We start from the raw sequence: 10,022 nt of genomic DNA on the forward strand, positions 1-10,022 counted from the left end.
TGCCTCCACGCCCATGATTATTATGGGCTGTTCAGTAGTGCACTAAATTCCACATTGTAAACGTCAACTCACATAAAGTCAATACTCTCAGACTGATAACTTGAGTCGATTTTTTTTCATACACCCGAACCCGAGCTAAGTAGGAGGAATCCAGAGAACACGAACACTCGGAGGCATTTCGCACGAATGCAAATGGAGCGCTGAAGTACAGGCGCTTTGCATTCCCCTGGAAACGCACTTTGAGGAGAGAGATTTGTTTCAGGCAATTTCCTCCAGGAGTATCCGGAGTTAGTGTGCATTTAGAGAGTGAAACATGACTCTGCCTTCCTGCGTGAAGGCCCCCAATTTGAGACGGTGGCAACGTTCATTCGATTATTGCGATGCGATTATTGTTCATGTAAAATCCCCCCAAAGAAAATGTCTGGATGGCTTTTTGTTTTGATGTGACACGACAAAGATGCAGGAGAGCCACGCTAGCCAGCCCAAATTGCTGCCATGGAGATTGAGCGCATGGATTTCCTAGGAAGCGACGAGCGGATGGAACCACTGGAACCGAGCGCTGTCTTGCCATGACACGTTGCTATGACAACGGCTGTGCTTCCATGGCCGACATCTGTACCTCCCTCCCTTAATGCTAATCTTACTCTGCCCTACTATATTCTTGAGGGCAAATGCTCGTTTTCATTACGTCGTGTCGGCTCCACTCGCCATCCCACTTTCAAATCCTCTTCTTCCAGGGTTCCTCCATTTCCCTCCCTCGGGGTGTCTCTCCTCGCGGCTCTGAGAAGGGGGCGTCGTCAAAATGTGGTGTAAAGCTATAAAAGACGCCTTTTGAGACACAAACTTTCATAAATGACGCCATAAACGACCCCCGTGAAGCAAGTTTATCTTTAGCATTTCAAAGCTTCGTTTAAACGAAGGGAAACATTTGGACGGACGGAAGGTGCCCACGCCGGCTCCGGCTTCCTTCGCAGTTCTCCCAGCGAGCGCAGTGGAAGCGGCCTCTTCCGGCTGAATGTCGCCCACTCGGCAGCGGAAGGGCGGCTCGCAGTGGGCCCACGGAGCTGGACGCCCATTTGGACTTTCCCAGGCTCGTCGAGGCAGATGGAGCGGGGTAAGGAGGGGGCACCGCCCTGCTCACCTCGCAGTGACTCAGACCTGTGGCTTAGACAGAGGACACGCCCCGAGGTGACGGTGAAGCGGCTCCCAACTACACACAAAGTTTTCCAAACCCCGACAAGTGACCCTTTCAACGAAAGGAGACAAACTCTGCAAACCTAAGTACAGGTGAGTGCTTTGTTGTTCTGTGGTTGTTGAGCGTTCTCAGCTGAAGGGACATTTTCCTGCTGTTGTTCCATGTTGGCTGGCATATCACACTGCTGTGGTACAGAACAGCGATGAAACTAGAGGACTGAGTACTTTCCTTCCACCATTTCTCCACCGATCCAGGTAAATTGAGCTATTTTGTTTTCTAGTGGGACATGGTAGTTGCCGCGTGAAAGCACTACTGGTCGCCTCAGTTCCGTGATTGCTTCTCCCGCCTCCAGCTCACATCTTTTTCAAAATGGCTCCAAACGGGCCCCGTCCTTGTTGCGGACCAAACCTGACGTGGCCTCGTTGCCATCTGCCAAATTGTCGGACGAGCAATAGATTTTTTCTACTGGAAAGAATTTGAACGTGAAGGTGTTGGACATCACACCTCTATAGACTTGAATATAAAGTTCTACATATAAATCTATATAAACACTGAATGTTTGTACATTGCAATCTGACACGCAGCTTTCTCCAAATTTTACACAGGATGTTTTTTATCGACTTCAATTCCAACGGGAACAAGGAGGATGAGCCGTAACCCCACGTGCCGCTGGCCCCCCATGGTTCCTCAAGCCACATGGACCTCATGTGAAGGTGATGTCAGGTGCCATGTGGACATGCTCTCATGTGTCAGTTGTGTCAAATCCATCTTTTCTTTATGACATCGATCTTAAAATAACTGTCAGTATCTGTTAACCGTCAAATATCACCTTGCAGACACTTGGCAGGATGTAAGCAGACAACGGTTGTCGTCCAATCAGATCTGCAGACAGAGGAGGAGGGGGATGACGCCCGGCTCACATGAAGGGGAAAGGAAGCTCGAACCAACCGCTCTTAATAAATGTGATTTTGTTTGAGAACAGGAAGGATCTCAAACCATTTCCTAAATGTTCTCACAAACCTGTATTTTTGTGATAAACCTGTATTTTTCACCTCAGGGGCATCACGGGCAGACGGCGGCGACACGGAGGAGCCCGGTCATCGCCGAGAGCAACGGGGAGAGTCTCCAGGTGCGTGGTCGATCAGCTGAGCGGTCACACCGTCTCTGAGAGTCCAAAAGGGTCTGATCCTTCCGCCTGCTCCCGTCAGCAGCCGTGTCCGTGTCCCGCTCGTCCGGAAACCAACTTTCAATGTTTTGGTTCATTCCAAACATTTTGCAGAGAACGGAAGGCTCGACGTCCACCAGACACCACGAACGGTCTTTCACATGTCAGATGTTCCAGGAAGCCGCTTCAACGTGTCGCAGTGATGCAGCTTCTCCAGCCTGAGTCCCCTGGTGCCGTGACACAAATTACACAGCACATGTGCAAACGGGTCCACGTCTGAGCTCGTAACGGTCGCCACTCATCCATAATCATTATTTTGTGGCTCTTTCAAAGGTGCCGTGCCAACATGCGGGAGCTCCCGATGGAAGGTGGAGGCGGATGTGAAGAGGTGGATGCAGCTCGGACGCAGACGGACTCCAGCGCAGGACGGAGGGAGCACTGCAGCGCCGTCAGGAAACAATTCGAAACAAAGAAATCTGTCTCTAACCGTCAGTCTGCTGATTTTTTAAAGGGTTTTTCTTCAAATCTGATTGTGTTTCAACAGAAGGCAACAAACTGCACTGCTCCTTTATCATCATGATAACAAAATGCTTTTACATGAAGGTCTTCATATCTCTATAGACTTATTTATATATATATGTGTGTGTGTGTGTGTGCGTGTGTGTGCGTGTGTGTGTGTGTGTGTGTGTGTGTGTTTGTGTGTGTTTGTGTGTGTGTGTGTGCGTGCGTATGTTTGTGTGTGTGTGTGTGTGTGCGTATGTTTGTGTGTGTGTGTGTGTGTGTGTGTGTGTGTGTGTGTGTTTGTGTGTGTGTGTGTGTGTGTGCGTATGTTTGTGTGTGTGTGTGTGTGTGTGCGTGTGTGTGCGTGTGTGTGTGTGTGTGTGTGTGTGTGTGTGTGTGTGTGTGTGTGTGTGTGTGTGTGTGTGTGTGTGTGTGTGTGTGTGTGTGTGTGGTGGAGTCTCCTCTCCCTGCAGTTTTGTCGAGCTCCCGTTTGACAAGTGCACTTTGAAGTGGAACACTTCTAAGTCTTCATGCTTTACAGCACACAGGCCTGCAGCACATGCAGCAGCCAGGAGCTAATTGCGACGACCCGCCGTGGAAGCACCGCACATCCATGAGCCATCCCAGACCAGAGAGGCTTTGCCCGAAAGACACAGAGATGCAGAGGAACAGAGGGAGGAAGGGAGAGGAAATGTGGATCTGACTCCGGCTGCCGAGCTAATTGCATCATGTTCTAAAGCTGTAACATGCTCGATATGGACTGTTACTGGTGCCACAAACAGGATGAAAACAAATAAAGAAATACAGAAATACAGAAAGAAAGAAAGAAAGAAAGAAAGAAAGAAAGAAAGAAAGAAATACAGAAAGAAGCAGTGAATGAGGAGGATGGAAGCACATTAGGAATGGAAACACAAACTGCCTCTTTATGGTGACGTTGATAATTAAAGTGGTAATCCATTGGACTGTTTGGTGAAAAAAGTCAAATCACATTTGAAAACTTCTTTTATCTAATTCCAGGGATTTTTCTCAGTGAGATAATTTCACGTTTTAAAGACGACATCAGACTTGTGACGCTCTCCATTCAAAAAGAAGAAAAAATACTGTTAATGTGGTAATTTGTAAGAATATTTTGTTAAAAAATCCCAGGTTTGATACCGTTTCCAATGTTGGTGGTGGGGTCCGTCAGCACAAAACATGCCTGACCCCTTAAGGCAACGAGAAAGAAAAATCAATTGATGAAAAGACAAGTTCTGGAGACGAATCATTTCCAGGAGCTTCCTTCCGACCATTTTGCGTAATTAAGTCAAAGGAATTCAAGTCAAACTGATCATGGCTTTTTTCCAAAGGTTAAAGTGGTAATCCATGAGATTATTTTCTTGAAAAACACCATATTTCATACTATTCAGCTGGCACTTCACTGTATCACAAACAGCCATTCAATGCACGTGTGTTCTGCCTGCGCTCCACAACATGCTGCTTCCATTGTTGGTGACATTGTATTTGACTCTTGTTTTAGTTGACATTTTACCACTTTCAGCGCATGGAACATCAGTGTGTTTGTGTTGTGCTTGTGCTCCTTTGTCCGCTGTTTCAATAGTCGGTGGCAGGGTCCGCCACACGTACGATAAGTGAGCGGCAGCCGCGTTGAATTGGCTAAAGCGGCGCAGCGAGGTGTGGTCAGTGAACTGTGGATATGGATGAACATTCACAAACAAAAAACATTTAATGGATTACCACTTTAATTCTTCTCATTTTGAGTCATTGGATACTCAACAGCACAAATTATGCTGATCAATATGGAAATTTCATTAAAGGGCAACTCCGGCGTTCATCATATTTGTATTATCATCATCATCATCATCATCATCATCATCATCATCATCATCATCATCATCATAATCATTATCATTATTATTATTATTAATATTATTGTTATTGTTATTGTTATTGTTATTGTTATTATTATTATTATTATTATTATTATGATCATCATCATTATAATTATTGTTATGATTATTATTATTATCATCATCATTATTATTATCATAATTATTATGATTATTATTATCATCATTATTATTAATATCATCATTATTATTATTATATTATTTATTTATTTTATCATGATTATTATTATTATTATTATTATTATTATTTATTATTATCATTATTATTATTATTTTTTATCATTATTATTATTATTATTATTATTATTATTTATTTTTTATTATCATTATTATTATTATTATTATTATTATTATTATTATTATTATCATCACATCAAATGTTTGAAATGCAGCCAATATGATAATATAAAGAAATGTAATTGTGGCTGATGAAGACAGAAATGTAATTAAAGGAACAACTCTTATTTATCTTTTATCTGAAAAGAATCCAAACAAACCTTTTCAATTGATCCAGGATTGGGAGAAAAGCTTGAAATGGTGCAATCAGGAGCAGGCTCCTCTGTGCCTTGATTGCCCCATTGCTCAACGACGGCAGAAGCTTTTCTCTCGACGCAGGAGCAATTTAAAATATTCTGTTGTCATCGCTCGGCTCGACTCCAGAAAATTGAAATATAAGGATTAGGTTGAAAAAAGTATTTTTGAGGTTTTTTTTATTTGTATTGTTATCGCAACGCGGGGAAAAGCTCTGTGTTTGTACTGAACACCAACACAATGTCCCCACAAGCCTCCATTTGTATTAAAGCGCCCTATCACCCCCTGCCCCCATCAATACAATGAGTTTATAATATAAATATCTGTTTGTACTGGGCTCAGATGGATCCATTCAAAATGTTCGGCTCTCAATTCGAGTGCCCCTCCCCCGCTGTGTTGTGTTTGCTCACCTCCGCCATTTGTGTTACAACGGAAACTCCAGGAAGTTCAATCGATGCCGCCACACGCAGCCTCGCCCAGCGCCCCCCCCCGCCACCGCAACATCCCATAATAGAAGACAAGCCGCTTCTCCTGTCAGGGGAGCGATATGGTCTGAATGGAAGCGTTCACGGAGATTGTGGTTGTTACCATTATGGAGACGTCGAGATGGAGGTGCCGTGATCTACCACAAAATAGATACAACCCCCAAAATAAGCACCATTCCCCAAATATATCAAATATATAAAAATATACAGAATATACAAAGGAGATGCTATGCACAGGATCGGTTCTTGGAATTTCAGGTATATACGCTATAAATTATAATTATAAATAATTTCGATGTATTTTCTGAGTTATTACAGTTTGTTTATGAAATTTTGAATCTCCAACAATTTGAGACAATTACAGTTTTTTTGCAGCTTCCTGGTGTCTGTGGTGTCTGTGGTGTCTGTGGTGTCTGAGGTGTCTGTGGTGTCTGAGGTGTCTGAGGTGTCTGTGGTGTCTGTGGTGTCTAAGGTGTCTGTGGTGTCTGAGGTGTCTGTGGTGTCTGTGGTGTCTGTGGTGTCTGAGGTGTCTGTGGTGTCTGTGGTGTCTGTGGTGTCTGAGGTGTCTGAGGTGTCTGTGGTGTCTGTGGTGTCTAAGGTGTCTGTGGTGTCTGTGGTGTCTGTGGTGTCTGTGGTGTCTGTGGTGTCTGTGGTGTCTGAGGTGTCTGAGGTGTCTGTGGTGTCTGAGGTGTCTGTGGTGTCTGTGGTGTCTGTGGTGTCTGAGGTGTCTGTGGTGTCTGTGGTGTCTAAGGTGTCTGTGGTGTCTGAGGTGTCTGTGGTGTCTGTGGTGTCTGTGGTGTCTGAGGTGTCTGAGGTGTCTGTGGTGTCTGAGGTGTCTGTGGTGTCTGTGGTGTCTGTGGTGATTTTGGCTTCTGGACACGAAACACAAAAGCCCTGAAAAGAACCTTGGTCTCCATGTTGAAAACCAGCTGAAAAGGACGTGAGCGTGGCTCCTCATCCTCATCCTCCATATCACATCTACAGCTGCCTCCACCCCTCCATCCTCCCATCCCTCCACCCCTCCAACCCTCCACCCCGCCATCCCCCCACCCCCTCTCTCCCGCTCACCAGCAACAATACCCCGAGCTCCTTTCCTCTCAGCCAGACGCAGCTCGCAGAGCAATATCAAACCGGTGCTCGCGGCCCCCGGTTTCCATGGAGATAATGATAGCAATGGATCCATAGTCTCCTCATGCACGAGTAGTAATTCGGCTGAATCAGAGCGAGCGGTTGTCCTCGGCCGGTTGACGGAGGAGCCGGACGGCGGCTGAGAATTAAAATAACCTCCGATGAAGGAAGATAAAATGGTCGGTTTGGTCGATCGCCCTAAATGGGAGCGATGGGCAGATACGGAAGCAAAGGGAATGGGTCCAAATGAACTGGGCGGGGTGCAAAACGAGCGGGGCGTTTGCATACGTTTGGACACGTGATGTTCACTTCAAATCCACCACTTCACGCCGCCAGTTCCTAAAATGCTCAGAATGAACCCGTGAACACTACTCTACCTCAACATCTACATCCCTCCTCTCTACTCTACCTCTACTCCACTATGCCTCTACTCTACTCCTACATCTAATGTACCTCTACTCTACCTCTGCCTCTTCTCTATCGGGAATCCACCATTTTCATCAATATCTTCATATGATGGGATTTGATTCTCGATGTCCGGAAGGAATTGGAAAAAAAAAACGCTAATTTGGCAGAAGCGTCGAATCGATCCTTCACCACCGTCCGTGAAATCGCTCCACGCCGGGTGGAGCGATAACGTTTTACACGGACACCCAACACGGCGGATAAACAACGGGAAATTAGAAGTTAATGGGACTGCCAGTCTGCGTTGTGTACTTAGAGGATAAGATCTAAACGTTGCTCTGGTTTTTTTTCTGCCGTCGTAAAACAGGGAGAAAACAGCCTCTAAATGGAGAGTGTATTAAAAAAACAAAAGGAAACAAAAGAAGCCGCCTCCATCTCTGAAGTGATGAATTAGCTTCCGCTGTTTACATCCTCAGAGCTCTGCGCTGCCCCAGCGACATTTTTAATCTCATCGAGAGGGAAAAAAAACACTAAAACAGAGCCGGTTCAATTCAGTAGGAAGTTCATTTTCGGTCTAAAAACCATAACCCGGTGACAAGAAGCAAACATGCACATGCACATGCACATGCACATGCACATGCACATGCACATGCACTCTGCCCAAAATTCTGTTGCCGTTGCGCAGTCAAGCGTTTTGAGGAAGCTGGACCTCGCAGTCCACAGACAAACAAGGCTAAAAATCCCGCGCGGTGCTGAGCGCTGCAGCTGCTGCGTCTGGGCCGCGGCGCCGCCGACATGAGGGACGCTCATGAGGTCTTTGCAGGATTGTTGTTTTTTTTGGAGGCCAAAACTTCAAGTTGGTTATCAGGTTCTCGAGTCCAAACCGAGAATGAATGCAGGAAAACGATGCTGTTAAGACTCCACCTGCCTCCACCTGCTCTCCTCCACTCACCGCTCCAATCACTACTGCACCAATCAATCCACCTTCCATCGACACCCATTCTACCTCCATCCACTCAACCTGTACTCTACATCAACCCTAGCCTTCCTCCCTTCACCCTGCCCCCCTCCACCTCTACTCCACCTCCCTCTCCTCCGCTGTCTACTCTACCTCCGCTCCACTCTACCTCCTTCTACGCCCACTCCGCTCCACCTCCTTCTGCTCGGGTGGCCCCGCCGGCGTGCCCCTGGTGTCTGTGGGCGTGTCGGCTCAAAATCCACTGGCTGTTGTGGGCGCACCACTCTACCTCCACTCTACCCCCACTCTACCTCCACTCTACCCCCACTCTACCTCCACTCTACTCTACCTCCACCCTACCCCCACTCTACCTCCACTCTACCCCCACTCTACCTCCACTCTACCTCCACTCTACCCCCACTCTACCTCCACTCTACTCTACCTCCACCCTACCTCCACTCTACTCTACCTCCACTCTGCTGTACCTCCACTCTATCTCCACTCTACCTCCACTCTATCTCCACTCTACTCTACCTCCACCCTACCTCCACTCTACTCTACCTCCACTCTGCTCTACCTCCACTCTACCTCCACCTACTCTACCTCCACCCTACCTCCACTCTACTCTACCTCCACTCTGCTCTACCTCCACTCTACCTCCACTCTACCCCCACTCTATCTCCACCCTGCTCTACCTTTACTCTACCTCACCTCTACCTCCACTCTACTCTACCTCTACTCTACCCCCACTCTACCTCCACTCTACTCTACCTCCACTCTACCTCCATTCTACTCTAGCTCCACTCTATCCCCACTCTACTCTAGCTCCACTCTATCTCCACCCTACTCTACCTTTACTCTACCTCCGCTCTACCTCCTCTCTACCTCCACTCCTCTCTACCTCCACTCCTCTCTACCTCCGCTCTACCTCCACTCTACCTCCACTCTACTTCCACTCTACTCTACCTCCACTCTACTCTACCTCCACTCTACCTCCATTCTACTCTAGCTCCACTCTATCCCCACTCTACCTCCACTCTACCTCCACCCTACTCTACCTTTACTCTACCTCCGCTCTACCTCCACTCTACTTCCACTCTACTTTACCTCCACTCTACTCTACCTCCAGTCTACCTCCACTCCACTCCACTCCTCTCTACCTCCACTCTACCTCCACTCTACCCTACCTCCACTCTACCTCCACTCTACTTCCACTCTACTTTACCTCCACTCTACTCTACCTCCAGTCTACCTCCACTCCACTCCACTCCACTCCTCTCTACCTCCACTCTACCTCCACTCTACCTGCACTCTACTTTACCTCCACTCTACTCTACCTCCACTCTACCTGCACTCTACTTTACCTCCACTCTACTCTACCTCCACTCTACGTCCACTCTACTCTACCTCCACTCTACCTGCACTCTACTTTACCTCCACTCTACTCTACTCCTCACATGAGGAATCCACCATTTCATCAACATATTGATGGAAATATCCGCTATGACTGGATTTGTAATAAAGTTGTGGATACAAAGACGTCACACAATATAAAATTCCATCCATTGTTTGACATTTACCGTTTCTTCAGACTTTATTTAAAGAGAATAATATTATTCATATTAATCGACAAAGATATGAATGCGCCTGCGTTGGGTTCAGGCGAGATTATCAACGAACCACCAGATGCAAAAAGTACAGGTCACAGCTGCTTTGCACAGAACCACCTCTTCACGTTGTTTCACAC

The sequence above is a fragment of the Zeus faber genome (genome assembly GCF_960531495.2).
Source record: "Zeus faber genome assembly, chromosome: 19".
In the NCBI taxonomy this organism is placed as follows: Eukaryota; Metazoa; Chordata; class Actinopteri; order Zeiformes; family Zeidae; genus Zeus; species Zeus faber.